The sequence below is a fragment of the Echiichthys vipera genome, assembly GCF_963691815.1.
Source record: "Echiichthys vipera genome assembly, chromosome: 6".
NCBI classification, from domain to species: Eukaryota; Metazoa; Chordata; class Actinopteri; order Perciformes; family Trachinidae; genus Echiichthys; species Echiichthys vipera.
In genome coordinates this window covers 9,914,824-9,935,286 of record NC_139831.1, presented here as the reverse complement: position 1 = coordinate 9,935,286, position 20,463 = coordinate 9,914,824, and positions in this window count along the sequence as shown.

The window sequence follows — 20,463 nt, the reverse complement described above, 5'->3', positions numbered from 1 at the left end:
CGCCATGTTAAAAATCAGAATTTGATCCATTTGGTCATCATTGTGAAAGTCAAGAAGAGCGGCATAGTTAAATCACTGATTCTCATTCAAGTTAGCTGGGGCTCTAAACCAAAACTAGCCGACTCCGACGGGAGAAGTCTCTCCTGTGCCTGCTCTATGGGCTCAACAGTGTGAAAGTATAGTATGACAGAAGGAGTGTCAATCATCCGGGTCTTTTTAGAAGCAGTAGTTGAACGTTTTTGGCTTCATGCACCACTGACCAGCTTTCATAGTAATTAACGAGACTCCGCCTTGACCGCTGAATCCATTTCTCTTAAAACCTCCATGGAGGCAACTGGCTGACAGTCAAAAGGCCTCAGGTTTGGAGTGGAAAATTTAGGTGGCTTCATCTGTGCAGAGAGACAGCATATGTGCTAAGTAGACCTTTAAGTCTGAGATTACGCACTATGTAACTGTACAAGATGGCCATATTTAGAGAGGGAGGACAGGCACATTGCAAGTCATGAATTTTTCCATTCCCTCCTATTCACTCTCTTGATAGTGTATCTATGTCGGCAGTTGCCATGGAAACATAACTTTATTATCCAACTACCCTTTACAACCTTGTGGGAAATATCTTTGTCCACTTACAATCTAATTATGTTTGTATGAATATTAAGCTGGCTCTTGAATAACTACAAGGTGTCTGACAGTAATATCACAACTTCTCATAAAACTACAAATAAAAAACAGTGAGTAATGTGTATGTATGTGTGTGTGTGTGTGTGTGTGTGTGTGTGTATAATATATGGAAAGATGTGTGTGTTTTCATCTCCGAGTCCCTACCGTGTTTCATCTCCTATTCCCTTGGGATTTTATGACTTGGATTTTACACTATTGAACTTATTTTTGAAATTTGATCGAGATCATTTTTCTCCACACAGAAGAGACTGGTTGGAGGTGGTGGTGTTTTAGTTCTTCAGCTGCCTACATAAACACTGCAACCATTTCTCACCTGTAGCAACAAATAAGTGTGAATAAACAACAATGAGATAACAACACAAACTGTACTGCTGTGAATTTGTTATATCTTTCTCATAATCCAACTGTCTAACTCAATAGCTACACAGAGATTTATCTATCCAGTACCATGGCCACAAAGGACAAAACATACAGTAACAAGAATGCATTCCAATCCAAAAATGCTGCAAATAATCAAGAAACAAACAGCAGAAGTGTGCAAGGGGAAAACACACGATGAATTGGAGTGATGGACATATTAAATTCACCTACAACAGTGCAGCAGCAGAAATGTTTCCTGTTAAGGTGCATTGACAGCAGTGACAAGTAAGAAGACCAGGAGAGGGAGTCAGATGTACATGGGTGTCCCAAGAGGGCAGCTGAAGGTTTCTGACATTTGAAAATTCAACTTCTATAGCCTTGTTCTCTCTAGGCAGCAGTGCTCTCTGCACTGCTCAACTATTTTCCAATATTCTTAGCACAATGATGTGAATGTGATGATAACATTTCATTCCTACAGACCACAGAAGAATATTCTACGAGTGTACCATCTCAGAGTGTTGTGCAAGGGAATATTAGGAAGATCCCTGTGCTTCATTCATGGCAGGTGAGTGTTGAAGTCCAAATACTTTCATTGGAAATTGATGGCTCAGCGAGAGACAGGCTAGGTTTTGATCAAAGAGCAGCAACTGACATCTCAACATATGCTGGATGAATTATTAAAAGTACAAGTGACCCCTTGTGAAGAAATAAATTGCTGCTCCTCCTGCATCGGTATATGCAATATGTCAGCTCTGGAGGCAAAGTGGAGGTTATTTTTTATTAGCTTAAATCAGAATGGCAGCCCGTCACTCCGAGCGGATGTGCCACGGAAGGCTGAAGCTTGGCTCTACATCTGTAAAGATGTGCATCGCTCACTTACTGAGGGTAGGGAAGCGTCTCAGCAGAGATTGTTAGTGTTGGATAGATGATAAAACACATTTGTATTAGAGATGGAAAAACAGGTGATTAAGTGATGGTTAACTTGATAAAATGTGAACCAAATAACAAGGCTGATGAAAAAAACTATTTATTCTTAGGTGTGTTTTTAATAAAGACAACAAAATTAACTGCTATAAGCAGACGTGAATTGATGAAGCAAAAATAAAAACGGACTTGATTTGATAAACCTTCTTATTATTCATCACAACTCAAGACTATCAGCTTTTAATGATGAATCTCTCTTTTTGCACTTATAGTGAGCTTCAGTTCAGTATCACAAAAACATGCACGCTAGCAGTGGTCAAAAAAAGTTATGGGAAGCAATAACTGCAAGATAGGACTATAACACACTGCTGAGGGATTATAGGTATGGGCTATATATATTACATATTGGTCAGTGCAGGTGTTGAATGATAAATGCTGTGGAGAGTTACCAAAATGTCTCAAATTAACAGAACAAGCCAATTGTCTTGTTTATATACATTTAAAACACCTTTTTAATGATGTAAGAGCTTAACAATAGGGATGGATGTGAGTAATCAATTCCTCAATTACTCACCGGATTGAGGAAATTTGAGGGATTAACAAGGGAACTCAATCTTCAATTTTCTTCAGGAGCATATTTTACAGCTTTTTTCCCCACATTCGGTGCATATTTAACAGATTCAATAGGGTCAGAGCGTTGATGTGATGGGATGGTCAGACCCTTGCTTGCTGTTTGGACATGTAAGATCCGCTCTAAAAATAGATTTCCCTCTCTGAGGAATAAATAACAATAATTAAGTAATTAATGCGATTACTCGATTTTGGGGAAAACATTAACTAGCATGTGCCCATCCCTATTTAACAACTGTCTTTACCATTAACTTTCTGAGTTACACCCCTCAAACAGTCAGGGCACCAATAATAAATATATAACAAGTGCACTGAGCTGTGCGCTGGTTTAAACACCAGGATATATATTTAGAAAACTTGTTTATCACACCTGCCCATTAAATTTGTGTAGCCACTGTTCAGTCTTTTGTTGTCTTAAAACAATTACCATAAGATTAGCCTCATTTACACATTCTGCACGCTTTGAAATACTAAATAAATGCACCGTAACATTTGTACAGTAGCAGCCAAGCTGCGGTTTAAAAGAATACACATGCTGAGTTCTTGATTCCTGCTGAGGTGCATGCACCTAGCAGAAGTGTGCACAATAAAAGTGGAACCTAGCAAACATTTTCCCGTCCTAATTATTCAGGAGCAGTGGGCAGTCACAGCTCAACATCAGGGGACCAACTTCAGTTCTCAGGACAGTTTCTTGGCAGGAGTACTCCCGAATACTCAACTTGCACATCTTTTGGAGTAGGACACAGTTTTGATGGAGCACACAAAGTCCCCACACAAAAACTCAAGATCTTCTTGCTGTGAGATGACACTGAGACCCAGTGCCACCCCTACCAGGTCTATTTATTTGTTCCCTCGCCATGCGAGTGGGACTTCATGTGGAGTGACACTGAAGTAAAGTTCAATAAGGGGAGGGCTGGTTTGGAAGAGGGCCAGAGACAGAAACAGAGAAGACAGAAAGAGTTGGAAATTTCACAGTGATCCCTTAAACATCCAGCCCATCAGAGCTTTAATTCTGGGAACAAGGAAGTGTGTAAGGGCTATTCACACCTGAGAGTATGATCATACCTGAGAGTATGATCATACAATTATAGTAATTAGCCAGTGGGAAGGTCCGACAGAATACTTTGGCTGCGGCTGCTGTGGTAGGGTTGAGTATCTACTAGTATTTCTCTTGTAGAATTTTCTCAGCATTTGTGAGAAAATACTGATTGACAACCTTCTAGTTACACTCCACTTCAACTAAATGCTCCAGTATCTACTTAATACTGCAGGAAGTGAATACAGAAAAAGAGCTGTCTCTCCTGCTTTTTAAAGGATTGATTTTATCTGAGCACTAATGCAGGTCAAGGCTGATTACTAAGGTTGATCAAGACTAAAAATGGAAATGGCACCTTTGCCATTTCTCTGAGTTGCTCAGTAAATAAATGTCGGAAACCTGATGTTGAGCATTAATGCAGTGTGGCAACACTAGTAGGAGACCTCCAGCTCACAGAAGTGTACTAGACTATAATTTATGCTAAGTGAAAAAATTACCATATGTCTGCCATAAGAGCAATGGTGAATCCTTTGCTTGCTCACAGAGGGAATTGATTGGCCTTCTGTTGTTAATCAGCAGTTGTTTTAGAGGTTGTGTCAGATGGCACAGATCCTGGCTTCCTGCTGGATAAAATATGTGTGTGTGCATATAAAGATGGCTTCATAATCCAGACCAAGTGAACCTAGCAAGTAGATCAAAGCAGGCTCCCTGTCTCTAGCTGCTTTTGATAAAGAAGATACTGCTAAAAGATGCCTGACAATACTTCAGAGAGAGCTGCCAGGAGCACACCTGTCTCTGCGGAGTCAGGCAGACTCCTCTTAGGCTCAGACAGTAGGCTTACCGAGATATGGGTGTAAGTGGGTGCAATTTGTAGCCTTGACTGCCATTAGTCTAGAATGCATCTGAAGCCTCCATCACAAATGATCCGGCTCGACTCATCAAATCAGTTTCACAGGTTGTGAAACTGGTGTGAGAATTGTTCAGGTCTGTAGCTTTTCTCATGGCCTCTGTGGGAGGGAAGGCACTTCAACAAATAGACGTGCCATAAATTGCAAGGAAAAAAGGTCTGACAGATGAACAGATGGGTTCAGTATATTACTCTCTGCCTGTCCACCTTCAGCTGATGAAGTGAGGTGAGGAGCTAGAGAAGAGGTGGAGGGAAATGATCTGTGTCAATGCATTAGACCAAATTGCTCCTTCACCTGAACATACAAATGAGGCCCAATGGCTTGAGCAATGTCAGAGCAATTAGAAATCCTGTGTTTAGAGGTTAGATCTCTTTTTGCATCTGACCCCTCCTGAGTGCACAGCCCCAGCAGCAGAGGCACAGACACAAGGCAATCTTTAGTGTAATTGATATTAGCAGCTTTATTAAACCAAAGGACTGAAAACAAACAAATAACTTTGCACGGTCCAGAATACAAATATTTTTGGAGACAGAGATGCAAATAGCTCTCTGTTTCACAGAATGCTAATTATTTAGGGGTAAATAGCAGCTGTCTGTAATTTAATTGTATCATTACCTCACTTTCCAGCCTGTGCTAGCTTGCCTTTTCAGTAGAATAAAAAACTTTTATAATACAGCATGAAAGTAATGTTTTTGTGCATGTAGTTTATTTATTTTAGGTCAATTGAGGAATTCATATAAGCACTGGCTCTTAAGAAACCTGCTCATGCACAGTATCGAGACTTATGGTAAAGCCACTTTCCCCGTCACTAAGCATTTCTTAAAACAAATGACAATAAACCGGCATATATACTTATCCATAAAAGCAACAACACCTGTGGGGCAGTGAAAGAGAAAAAATGTTTAAGATACACCAAGGCCAAATAATGCTTTCATCCCCAATAGCAGTGGTAGTATTCAGATGGTCACCCTAAATAAAAGGAGCAATATCACAATGTAGAAATACTTAAGCATTCTTAAATACTCATGTAAAAGTACCTAAGTGTTAACCAAAATATGTACTTGACTTGTTATTAAGCAGAACAGATTCTATGATCATTATCACATTGCAGCATAATCAGAATAATAATGTTGTAGCTAGTCGAGATTGATTGGCTCAGTTTATCTCCACCCAATACATGCAGAAGTCTTACTTTCCAGGTAAAAGCCTTGCTGAATATGCACAACCTTTTTCACACCCAGCCTGCTTCACAACTATGTAATGACATACATCTAGATCTGGGAGATGCCACACACAAAGAACGCCTTCTGAAATCAGTCACTAAGCCATTTCACTATAGCACATGAAAGTTAACTGCCTTGCTTAAGGGCACCTTATCATTAGCTGGTTAGAAAGGCAGAGCACTACTTGCCAATTCTCCCCTTCAAGGTGCCAGGGGTGTTAGGGGTTTAATCCACTAACCTTCCAATCATGGACTTATTTCTATATGCTGTAGGCTACTACTGGCACCAAAAATCTTTGCAATTATTGGGACATGAGGATGTGTCTCACAGAATTTTGAGCAAAGAAAATATGCTTAATTTCTCTATTTTGTCGGATCATTCAATGAGTCTTTCAGGCGGTGAATTTAATCTGCCTTCACAGAGAACCGTTTTGCTGATAGCTTTTGACAAGGGGAATGTCTTATCTGTAACTGACGAAAAGGGTCATCATCAGTCTTAATGGATTGTAACAAACAGGATGCAGCTTTATTTTGCAACAGGTTAAAGATGTTTTACATGTTTGAAGTTACTAAACTACCTCTGGGGGATATTAGGGTGAAACAAACAGTGTGGAATACAGAATTTGCCTGTGGACTGAGACATAAATGATGAACAGTTATGTAAGCTTGCAAATGTTTGCTGTCATATTTGCCTTATGTGGTTTTCATAATACATATTTAGGGCATATTTGAGAGTGTTAGAAGGTGGTTTAATTAACCAAAATGATTAACCATTTAGGAGACAGAGGTCCTAAAGTGAACCCATATTGGATCATCGCCCCACCTAAAGACACGTATTTGCTTCAAAATGGATTAGCTGTTTAAAAAATAGGTGATTTTTTAATCCTTAAACTCTTTTTTATATATATTTTGGGTTACAGACTTTACATCTGCTGAAGTATTTATGTTGCCCGCTGACGATTGAGCAGCAGACTTCTGAGAACATGGTGGGTAGGTCAGTCTAACATGAATCCTTATGATCCTTAGGATTTTGTTTCACCTCATTTTTACTTCAGTTGTCTGTATCTTGTGTTGTATCATCACATGATTGAAAAACTAAAAATTTAAATTAAATCACATTATAAGGAATAAGGCTATGGCCAAAATGATAATCTTGATAATTTTAATAAAAACTGAGATCACGATTATTCATTGATTTTAGGAGCAAAATATTTATATTGCAAGTATATATATATATATTTATGAACAGCACTGCTTTCACCATACACCGCACTAAAAAGCACGTTTAAGAAGTGGCAAATACGCACTGCCTAACTCTGACTGTCATACAAACATGCTGAGAATATGAAGTTACTAAGTTAGCAATAACATTTTGAATGTAGTAGCGCAGTATGTGTACAGTTTATTGTAGTGTATTGTGAATAATTTATGAGTTTATGTTGCCCCCTACTGGTCAGTGTCGGGTTTATGTGTGTTTCCACTGGGACCCTGTTTAACGTGACACTAGTAAAGTACGGCAGTCTCATGGCACAAGTCGATCTCCGTCTGATTATTATATCCACCTCAAGATATTACATTTATGTCGGTGAATAAATGCTTCTCAACTCCACAAGAACCAACACACACATCCCTTTGTCTTTGCTGCTATCTAGAGATTAATGTAAAGGGAGTTAACTCCAAAGCTAACAACATCTTCAGCTCAGGCTCACTTCACCAACCTTTAAGATGGACTGGCTAGCCTCAATTTAGAGACAAGCCACTGTTTTTTTTGTTGTTGTTGTTGCTTAAAAAACATTCCTTTCTCAGTCCCTCAAGTAGTTAAGTTAAGGTGGACAGTGGGACCAGCCACTCACTCAAATTTGTACCCACAAGGGATTAGCTCCTTGCAGAGGCGCCGCTTGCAAGGATGCAAGGCAGACAACTGCTTGGGGCCCTGGAATAGTAGGGGGCCCGTGAGAGCTGACAAACTTTAAACTAAAGCAGCGACAAGGTGCAAAATTTGCAACGACAGTAGGAGACCTAACCTTGCTAAGGGGGAACCACCTGACTCCACACACTCCTGTTGAAAGTTTGTTTTTTGTTTTTTGTTTGTTTTTTTACTCCCATTGCAGGTGACGTGCATGATTCAGTTTTTTAAAAAACTATTATGGTGATGAATGCTGGTTCGAGGGGCCCCCGGAACATTTATGCCTAGGGCCCCAACAGACTGTAGCACCGCCTCTGGCTCTTGACATTTGATTTTTGTTTTGACTGTTTACTCTCAGTTGTGGGCTATATAACTCTTCTACTCTGTACTGCAAACGCAACATTGAGGAAAGTTTTTTTACAGGCTGCCACTGCAGGGTGCATGCAGCAGTATGACCGATTAATTTAGGAAGTGCTCGATTTGATAAGCAGCTGAGTTCTTTATCGGTGTAGCACGCATGTTTAATGTCAATATCACAGTTGATCATTATCATTTAATTGTAGGAAGCCAAAAATATTATCGAGTTTAATATGGAAATAATTGTGCAGTCCTAATAAGGAAACACAATTCAGCAAATGTGTAAGCAAAGTCATATGAAGGTGTCAAGATAGACTGTATGTTCTGCCTGTTGCTGCGTAGGAGTCCGCTTATGTGAGCACATCATGTTATAAAATGGAGGATGTAGCAAAAAATGTAGTTTCTGACAGAATGCTCCACATATTTCTCTATAAACTCAATTTGGCGAAGAATCCAACAGAGCCTATAGCTTGTGGTAAATAGCTCTACACATCATGTCACGAAAAATAAAGTGGAAAAAGCCATGATTTCAGTCACTTGAAAAAAGGAGCATGCAGTCTATTCTTAAAAAAATCTATTCAGTCATGTGAAACTGTGTGTGTGAGTGATGTAGGTAGTTAAGTGAAAATGAAACAGTGAGTGCAAATGTCAAGTGTAAACAAAGAATGGTAAATATATGAAGGTGTCCAGAACAACACTTTTTGCCTCAGCAGTTGGTTATGACTGATAAATAGCGAAGTGATAAGGGGAATCAAGAGCGGCGGTGCAGAATCCCACATACAGCATGCTTTGTGTTTTCCACTTATCAGCAAACATGTCAGTTCTCCTCAGAACTTATCAGAGCACCTTGACAGTGAATTAAAAGCTTGTTTATACAATATATCTTTCAATAGGGGAGACTACCATAGCATTTTATATTTTCTACACTTGTTGTCACTTTCACTATCAAGGTCAACAACTATGATAACATTCAGTATTAAGTAACAAGTCAGTGAAAGAAATCTGTGGGCTGCTATGTCGCTGAGTGTCTCGATGTTACAGCCAAAGTCCCTGTACTCACTACTGAATATTTAATTTGAATAATCTTCGCCTCTTGTATAATTATACCATAAGATCCTTCCTAACATTAAGTACACACGTGATCTACCCGTTGAGCCTTTGCAAGTTCTGAATTATTTCTTTCTCATTACCACGTCAGACTGATATAATCACATGCTCTTAATATTCAGTTTACTGCCGTATCTGCATGTCATTGGCTAATGTAATAAGAGTCCTTGGATTCACTTAGCTGAGAGGATAACTCAATTTTGTAGCTTAATATTGTCTCTGTGCCCACGCACAACCGGGTCTAAAAGATCCCTACTTTTACAACATTAAAAGCGCACACTTTCCTTAAGCACACGCATAATGAGCCCATTATTAAATTTCTTGGTTTTAATGGCTGAACCAGGCAATGACGTAGTATTTTCAAATTCAAATGTGGCATGCATAATGGTAATTGCTAAATTACATCCCGTATTTCCATCATTTAACACAAGATTCCCAGTGGCAAAGATCATTTATTGCCATTTTTGTGGCTTTGTTAAGTTAAAATATATTGTCTGATCTAATTGCATTGCATGTCAGTCAGCACTAATGAATAATGGTCTATGGATGCGAAAACTCCAATGTTGTTTATTCCATGGGTGACATTTACCTAAATGCCACATATCTGCACTGCTCCTTCTATTAGATGTGTGGTATGTAAATGTATTTTCTGTATCACTGAACAATTGTCTGAAAAATATCACTAAACAGGACAATTTCTGAATTGGGAGGTTTTTCACTTGCCATTGTGGAATTGACCATAAGTAGTCATTGTGTTTATACAGTAGCAGCCATGACAACCTTCATTAGTGTATGTAATACAACAATGTAAATGTCCAGTTTCCAAACTTTACTAGAACTCTCCTTGTTTAGCATTTATAAGAACATAATAAACATTTAATAAACAATTTCTAACACTGCCAATCCCGGAGTGTGAGTGAGTAACACTATGATGTAGTTGTAAGCAGTTTCAAGGACATTTTAAGTGTTTATCAATGTACATTGATTGTCGACAATTAGAACTTGTCGACATTAGTCTCCTATGAAGATGTTTGTTATTGTCACTCATTATCTATTGTCCATTTAACACTCAGGAGGCCTTATAGTTGTCAAAAAAATACATGAATAAATACTTATTTCCTTACCTTACGTGTTAAAAACAAAACTAAACTACTACTTTCCCTTTCAGATTGTTTTGTGAATATCTTTTAGAGAACTAAAGAGGAAAAACTATAAAGAGAAAGGAACAATAAGAGTATTTTCTTTTTTGCCCATTAATCCCATGACCCTTTATGAGTAACCACTGGACTAATTCATATTTTCTTTCATCGAATAAGAAATCATCATCAAAAGACACGGAAATTATGAAAACAGCTGTATGCTGTGCATTGTTTTAAAGATTGATCGCCTAACATAAACATGCAATGACATGTGTTGTCCTAAGACTTCATTGACTGAATTATTTTAATAAAATAAGTCATATTTGAGGCAATCACAGAAACACTCCAAAGGCTCAGCTGATGTGCTGTGCTTCACTACCCGACGGCCCAACACATTTTTATTTTGCCCCAACCCCCAGCCAACCGAATAATGCATGGTTAAATGAAGTAATCATTTTTACTGGAGACATCACTCACAGGAAGATAGCAGGTAGGTATATCACTTCCCACCATATGGTCATGGCTGTCAAGCGTGGGCCAATCAGAAAGCAACAATTTGCCACAGAGTTCCATGTTGTGATTAAATAGTTCCAAGGACAGCTCCGGCACACAGGGAGGCTCTTTGACCAGCCTGATACTCATCTCCGGCTACAGATTGGAAGTGGTGGTGGCACAGTTATGTGGCTCTCTCTGTCTGGATTTGTTATGTTATTCTTTCCCATTTCCCCCCACAGGCTCACTGTGCAATAGACTTATTTTGGTCTCATGAATATAGAAAAGTTCAACTTGACTCTAGACTCTGTTCAAATCATAAAAAGTACAAAAAGGAGCGAGGTATGAATACATTTCCAAGATGGAAAATCACAGAGAAGTGGGCTGTGAACAGTCGCTGAAAATTTAGGCTATTATACAAGCGCAAGATTGAGGTCTTTGATGTTATAATAGATCAAAGGTTATTACATGTCTTACAGTTTTTACTTGTTGTGTATAATTCTAGCTTTGCTGTATTGCATGCATGTTGTTATAACATGTAGTGTCACTATTGGAATAAGCTGCATCCTCTATTCTGTCAATGCAAGCATCTACACTAATTTTTTTTTCTTGTTTTCTTGTTGAAATACTAATAAAGTAGGTACAGAAGGGATACAGCCCCCCCCCCCCCTACCCAAACAATCCATAAAGCCAATTAAAATACATTCATATTGCAAGGTCAGAGTTTAGTTATTAAGGCAGTGATATTGGAAAAAAAGCTCTTTTGAAAAGAAATTGCATCTAGACATTTACCTTTGCAACTGCACATAATGTTTTGGATAAAGAATACGGTTTGGCATTTTCTATTAATATCTAATAACACCTATTCTGCATTATTTTGTATCTCATAGACACAGAATATGGCAGAATAGGGCTCTACAAATTGTAAAGCTCTCACTCCTGATTATATCCTTCACCCCAGGGCTGGGGTCATTAACCTCAGTCATTGGTACTTGTTCATCTATAGAGTAATTCTGGGTTAACTCCCATCATACATCTGTACTATGATTGCACAGATATAGGACTATAATGTAATGTCTAAGATCACAAGATGGGGTCTTGTTGTCTCTTCCCAAATAGGGATGTCGTGATTAACCGATTTTGCTATAGTGTCATGGTTCGGAACTGTGAGAATTGTGGAAGCTACGTTGTATGGTTTCTATGGTTTCCATGGTTTCCAGGTTCCTTCATTGTTTCCCTTTGAAAACAAATCGTGCGAGTCACGTTTTTGGATGTGTGGTGAAATCCTCTCTTGCAAGTAACGTAACAAGTGTGTGTGTGTGTGTGTGTGTGTGTGTGTGTGTGTGTGTGTGTGTGTGTGTGTGTGTGTGTGTGTGTGTTTGTGTGTGTGTGTGTGTGTGTGTGTGTTTGTGCGTGTGTGTGTGTGTGTGTGTGTGTGTGTGTGTGTGTGCGTGTGTGTGTGGGTGTGTTAGGGCCATGCCACTCACCTGAAGGATTGAGACGAGGAGCTGTAAAAATGTCAGACGAAAATAACATTTAGCCTTATATCTGCCAAAAAAAAGCGCCTTAAATCAGCAGGGTGGCAGCATTTTATATATCTACAATATGACCAGGGAGTTGTAAGAGATGGATATTCAGTTTGCAAAGTGTGCCATCAATAAGTGACTGCATAGGGTTCAACACTTCCAATATGTGACAACATCTTCATTGTCATCATTCACCCCTTTATGACAAAGTCAAGTAAAGTCTTGTAAAAGACACAATTGATCTTAAAATGTCTTATCTGGTTAAATTGGAGTTAATTAAAACAAAAAAGTAATAATGACAATTATTAGTTGAAGTCTTAGTAGCTTCTTAGCAAACACAATTTACTTTCAAGCAGATATACTTTATATGTATATTTGAAGATAGTACTGCAAAGCAATAACCTGTTGCCAGTACATCAGAATATATTTTATAATGAAAATATTTATTTAAAAGTATATCAAGAATACCAATGCATGTATCAAATTCATGACTTACACATTTTTGTCCACAGTATATGCTCGGCACACACCACAGCCTTCAAGGCCTGTATTAGAGACTAAACGATTGCCAGTTATTCATTATACAACACAGCATAAAAGCAAAATAAAGAAACTCTCACAAGCAACTAGCAAATGTGTTAGACAGGCTTATTGAAAACCATGGCAGGTCATGCCCCCAAGTCTTCATGAAACAGCTTCAGTGTCAAACAAAGTTCACAGTATATTATATTATCAACAACCACATATCAACGAGAAGCACACACAGCCACAGGGAGAGTTTCAACCAGAAAACAAACCAGCTAACTTAGCAAAGACACACAGGGGACTCACCTTATTTTTGAACTTTTATGAATACGGAGGTGAAGTGGTCAACGTTTGACCACAGCCGTTAACACCAAACTCGTTTGACCTCAACACCGAAATACGAACATATTGAAATGGTATAGAAACCAGTGAAAGGTGTTTTATTAAAATTGCCGTAATAAACTAGCCAATTTTGGATTATGAATTAATCCTGGCTTTCCTGAGAGAACACGCCGCTACATTTAAGGGCAAGAGGGTCCAGGCTTGTTGCCATAGAAACACACTTGGATACCTTCAGCGGTGTATTAATCAGCAGAAATCCTAGAAAGAGAGTAGAACGGACATCTAATTGTTTTTCCATTGCCATGTCATTAGTTCAAAGGAAGATGGCACACTGTATATTAACCTTATAAAAAATAAATAATTGGCCCACTACAACGGTCATGTCCATTATGCTCTCATTCCCTTTCTAAGGTTGAAATACTGTTACTGTTAAGGTTGGAAAAGCAAAACTACAAATGTGTTAGCATCAAGTACCAAAACATAAAAGTAGGCTACTCACCATGCAGAATGATCATTTTCACATAAAATATATATTATCATTGGATGTTAATTATTTATGCATCATTATGCGAGCAGTGAGGATGATAAAGCTAATTTAGACTAGGTGTATGTACTGCCGGCTAACTCAATCAATAATAATAATATGCCATGTTTATTATATTTTGTATCAATAATGCCTTTCGGAAAAGTAACGTGAGACTAAAGCTGTTAATGTAGTTGACTAAAACGTATTATATGTTATATATTTATTTGTTTCTTTATTGTATTAATTAGTGTATTTGTAAGGAGAGACAAGTATAGAGAAACACTGACAGTTTCAGACACGTATATAAAGTTAAAGCTAATTTCTAACACCAGTCCCTTGATGGGCATTAATAGTTCATATAGCCATTAAAATTACATGTCAGAATGTAACATCTTAAAGTCAGTACAAGTTAAAATCCAAAACAAGAGAAACCATCCATGGCATACAACAAACAGACGGCCAAACCTTTATAGCATTAACTTATGTACACAAATAATGAATAGTTGGTGTCATGATTACAGTTTCACTGAAATTCAGTGAGTAAACCTATAGTGAAAAAAAGAAATATTTGAGTACAAAGTCCTTTAAAACTGTACACACCAGTACAATCTTGTAATAAATATACATACTTATCACCACTGGAGGATGAAGACTCCCACCCACCAGAACCCCTACAGGGTTTAAAGTATTTGTCTCAGATTTATTATAAATAACAGATTTATTTCCTTGTTTCAGGTGCTAGTTTATGATTGGTTGTTATATGCAAATGTTTTCTTGCATTTTCCATTATTTTAAATTGATGCACTGTGTGTGTCAGTGTTATTTAAGTGGCATCAGCACAGCATAGTTGTGACACCGGTGAATGCTAGACAGCCAACAGATCTAGTTCCTGCCATCATTCTTTTTTACCACCCACAGTTGATAATCTTCTTTATGTATGCTTTCATGTTATAACATCTATAAAGTCCACACTGAAATGTCAGAGTCATGAAGCAGATCTACACTGTACGCTGGAGGAGGTTACTGCAGTCAGTCACCATAAAATTTCTTAAAATACCCCTCCGCCTGAATATAATATTAACAGTTTGGAGTAAATGTTTTCCTAACAATTTTAAGAAAAACATGTGTATTAAAACTTAGAGTTTTATAAGACTCCACTAGTGCCTTGAGAGACATCAAAAGTTTTCAAAACATCAGCTTGGATTTAATGACCTAGACGCCTGAGACTATTTAATGCTTGGATTGTGATTTTATGTTCAAGCTTTAACAATAAAGAAACTCTGAGTAGCATGCTGTACAAAGTGGCCTTATAGGTGCTTCATCTTGAAACTTCATTTGAAATTCTAAAAATGTAAAATACATCCCCATTTTCCAGCAGCTGGTGTCTTTATGTCAACATATAAACGATGTGAGGTCAGTCACAAGAATGATTTAGTGCAATGGTACGCACAGTAAATGATAATCACTGAGTTAGTGGCGGCTTCACAGTATAGGAGCACATAAAATATGACAGAATGAAAAACAGTGACTGGTAGTACCATTCTGTGAAATCCAGGGATGAGATAAGTGATGTGTACTAAACTGTACCCAAAATGTGCACATGTGTCACCCCTCCAAATCCATCTAGATGGATTCTGAAGATAAATGGGGAAACCGCATCTGACACTCGAATGATTAAAGCTTTTATTGGGCTACTCGGTGTGATTTTAACATCTAAAAAAGACCTTGCTTAATGTTTTAGACCAGATAAGTAGTATTAGCCTGACAGCTTAAGAGTTCAGACCCATGCATGCTATTGGAAATCAGTTTCAAGATGATAGGGGCCGAGAGGGAATATAGGGATACTGTATATCTTATCTATGAACCTCGGGTGTTTAATGGGCTGCCTATAGGATTATCGCTAGCCTCAGCAGATGTTCATTTCCAAAACATATGTCAAGGCTTAAGCCTGGTGTAAACACTACCACTGGACAGAGTTTATCAGTTTTGGAACAGGCTCCATATTTACAGCCCTAAGCAGTTAAGCTGAACATGTCAGTGTCTCCAATAACTGCCCCATCACTTTGACAGGGTGAGGGCACGTTTCATGAACACTAATGTCTGTATGTTTGGAAACAAACCTGGCTTATAATATGCATTTCAAATTAACTGATTCAAGACTATGAAAACAAATCTATATTGTTAGGATTTTCGCAGCCCAAATCATTTTTTGTTTGTGTACGTGCCTGTCTAGGTTGAGCTACCATACAGACTCACATCCAGTTGCACTCTAGTGAAAGGCTAAAAATGCCTCACACAACTGCCACCTGCATTTTAGTGATTGCTTAAGCTCAGTTTTCACATTTTTCACCACGAGAGCCACCTCAGTCTCATTAAAAAAACAAAAGCTGATGTGGCCTGTTCCTTGAAAACCCATTTGTGATTCCACAAATAGAATCCCCTTTCATAAAATACAGACTTGCTGCTTCCACCCAGAAAAGCTAAATGTTATGGGGGGAACCTTTAACAACCTTTCAGATAAATGGGCTGACTTTTCAAAGCAATGCTAGCATAGCTCCCAGCTAACCAAAAATATCTCCACGTTTTCTTAAGGGTCTATAAGATATACTAGTGTAGAAGCTGTAATGATATACTGAATGAAATTAAGAAAGTTTACAGCTAAACAGTTCATTAAAATATGTTTCTAAAAAAATACAATACAATAAGGCAAGGCAAGGCAAGGCAGCTTTATTTGTATAGCACTTTTCATACACAAGGCAGACTCAAAGTGCTTCACAGCACAACATGTCATGAATTCAAATGCATTACAGGAAGACAAAGAGAATAAAAACATAGACAATAATAAAAACAGTGCGGACGTTAAAAGTGCGAAGATTTAGCAGAAAGCTAAGGTGAACATAAAAGTTTTCAGTCTAGTTTTAAAAGTGGTCAGAGTGGGTGAAAGTCTCAAATCTTCAGGAAGTTTATTCCAGCTGTTTGTTGCATAATGACTGAAAGATGCTTTCCCTTGATTTGAGTTTACTCTGCGAACCACTAACAGATTGGCCTCAGAGGATCTTAGTGATCTAGAAGGCTTATGTAGTGGGAGCATATCAGTGATATACCTCGGCCCTAGACCATGAAGTGATTTATATGTGAGCAGGAGGATTTTGAAATCAATTCTCTGACGTACAGGAAGCCAGTGTAATGATTTAAGAATTGGTGTAATGTGCTCACATTTTTTGGTCTTTGTTAGAACTCTAGCAGCAGCGTTCTGAACAAGCTGTAGCTGCCTGACAGTTTTTTTGGGAAGACCTGCAAGGAGACCGTTACAGTAGTCTAGCCTACTGGTTATAAAGGCATGGACAAGTTTTTCTAAGTCTTGAGCTGACATGAGCCCTCTAAGTCTTGTTACATTTTTAAGGTGATAGTAGGCCGATTTTGTTACTGATTTGATGTGACTGTCGAAATGTAAATCAGAATCCATAATAACCCCAAGATTTCTGGCTTTATTTGAGGTTTTCAGGGACAGTGATTGAAGGTGTTGGATGACTTTAGACCTTTCTTTCTTAGCACCAAAAACAATTATCTCAGTTTTATCCTCATTTAGTTGAAGGAAAACATAATAACATAATAACATAATCTTGATTCTGCCTTGTTTCATGGTTTGATTGGAGATCAAGTGCAGTTATCGACACTGCGTCAAATACTCCTTTGCTTCTACAGGTTGTCTCATGCCAAGTTCCCAGGCTGTTCTCAGAAAGCATTCGTACATATAACAACGAATAAGTAATGCTCAGTAGTTTGTGTATATTCCACGTATTTATTGTGTGTTCCCTACAGTGAAAGCATGTGATGTAGTTTAAGACGAGGAGTCACCATGTAGTGTGGCAGGTCAGGGAGCAGGGCAGGGGAGCAGGGTTCAATCCTAACGGGTAGTGTTTATTCATACATACTAGTTTGTACAGATTTTTGTGCATACATTTTCATGAGAACACGTTGAAGTTACCAATAAGATTTTAACCCAGATTTCCACTAGCCGGCAGCTTTTAGATCTCCACCAACAAAAGCCCCAGATATGAGACAAATCAGGCTTACCACGGTACTCGCCAATGCTCGCTAGTGCATCGCAGACAAATTCCATCTAGCAGGTTAAATATCTGGAATCATTGGGGATACCGAGAGCTATAAGAGCTCAGGACACGGGCTGAGGGAAGACCATGCAGCGGGTGCCTGTAACAACGGGAACTTTACTGTATGTGCAGTCGCTGACCCCCACTAACATGGGGACCGTCGAAAAAGCAAGGCGAGTCAAGGCTTCTGGCCAGAGAAAAAGCCGTTTCTTCCAGCCGCGTTTGGGGTTCAGACACACACATCAGGGATTCCTCCTGGTGAGAGATCTTGTAGTTGGTGACTCCTTGTTGCCATCAGTGCTGGTAGTAAACCAACTTCAATTCCCCCGGAACAAGACAGCAAGTTGGGTAGCATGAACAGTACAGCAAACTGTCGAATTTAAAAGTCTTGTAGTGGGAATCTGGCATTATAGGTCGGGCACAGAGGAATCTTTCAGATGCCATGAGGAGCAGATAGGGTGGCAGGTGGAGACAAAGGTACATGATTTTTTCACAGATCGCCTGTCTCATGGTGCCGTCAAGATATAGTGACAATTTCAGCAAATATGAAGAAAATTCATAGAAAGTTTTGTTTCTTCAGTGGCACAAGGTTCATTGACTTTGCCAATGGTGTGAGACTAAGCAACAATTCGGACACAATTTGGGCAAACAAACAGGCTAACACTAAACAAACTAGTAACATGCGGTCTACAATTAATCTTAAAGCACTAGGTGGAGGAACTGATCAGCCTATTTTTCACCTTTGCCATTTGCTTTTTACTGTTGTTGATTTAGCTTTAGATTATTATTATATTATTAAGATACCAATATTATAACATTCACTCTGGGGACTGCAACAGCATTCTCTTATTTCATATGTTTTCATTCTGTATCTGTCAGACTTAGAACTCTATTTCATCCTATTTGTCTCTGTTTTTATGGCATTCTACCCCTGTTTTTCAGTCCAGATGATATGTGCCCAATATGAGGTGATATGTTCACTTTTTCATAAAATCAGAAATTTCTCAAAAGTCACAAAAAACGCCTCGTGGCAGCCATGACTATGGCCATACTTTCCGCCATAACCAGATTATATATTTTGCATATTACCTTCTGAGCCGAACATGATAACACAGAATAGGTGATTTATATCCCTATGTTTTGATGGTAAATAATTACGATTATATTTCATGCAACATCATATACTGTTCAGTTGCATAATTAAAGATGAATTCAGTGACATTTTGTGATGCATTTGTTGTATTAAAGGTGGGATACAAATAAGGTTTATCATTATTATTGTTATTGTTATTGTTATTATTGTCATCCATCCATCCATCATCTCCAACCACTTATCCCTGACGGAGTGGCGGGGGACTGGAGCTGATCCCTTCTGACATTGGGCGTAAGGCATTATTATTATTATTATTATTATTATATTGCATGGCTCTGACGTAACCGCTTCATCATAATAAGAAGGCCTACAGACACACATTATACATATACAATTATACATAAACATACATACATTGTGGCCATTAAAAGGCTACTGCTTCTATTAATGGTATTATTCCAATGCACATACTGTATATGAGTGCCTGCAGCAAAAGCCTAATATTTCATTGCAAAGTAAAAGTGCTATTTGACCAACTGAGAGACAAACTGATCTTACATTGTCTCCTGATGAGCACATCTTGTGCTGTGGGAAAACTTTCTTCTTTACACAAGTGTCTTCCAGCTCCACTTTGCATCATGATAATTTTTGTTGTTTGTTTTTTTGCCACTGAGGTAAGTAAGTAAGTAACTATGGTACTCAATGGACTGTCTAAGTCAACAAGGTGGGCTTCCGCTAAAGGAACAAAAAGCATGCAATAAATCAAGCTCATCTATAAATGCGGTGTTAGGGAGAGGTTAAAGGATCAGCATCAGTGAGCCACACAGTTTTACTTTGTGACATGTTCCTTCAAGGCCATTGTTTATTATGAGTCATTCATGGCTGCCAAAAATACTCACAAGCACCAACTTTGTAATTATTTGTGACTGAAATCTACTGTAAAAGAAAAGTGAATTCTATATTTGTGGGCAGTTTTTAAAGATTTGCATCTTCAGTAGGAATCAAAGGGCTGTGAGACACTGATGGCTGGAGGGGCCTACTGAAAGATGGACTATTGCATTGTTGCCAACATCATCCATTCATATTAATTGGATTATTGTTTCTGTTAAGACACATTACACTGAAAGGAAAAAGTTGATTATCCATGAGTAAATTTTAATTTAAAAAAAGTGAGTGAACTACATCTCCTTGATTATTTTCTTATATTTTCTTCAATCAACCTCAGTCTCAGTGTTGTCTACTGCTCAGCCATATAATTGTGTAGTCATTTTACATAGCCATAATATATCTGAAGTACTGCATTGTCCTGTTTGAAAAGTTAAATAATTTAAAAACTACCGATCATAAAGAAATCTATTTCCAAGTATGTCAAGGAACTAACAGCTTGGCTGCAGACTGATATTCTGATATTGTAGAGGGATTCAGGTGGCCATTGGTAAGTGAGTCAGGTCACTTTCAATTCAGAGATTCTAAGACGCAAGCTGAAGGACCTGCAGTTGTCAGGTAAAATGTACTGTAAAATGATCCATGTAGACATTGAGAAGATTCTTTTTAACTAATAAACAGCACAATTATCA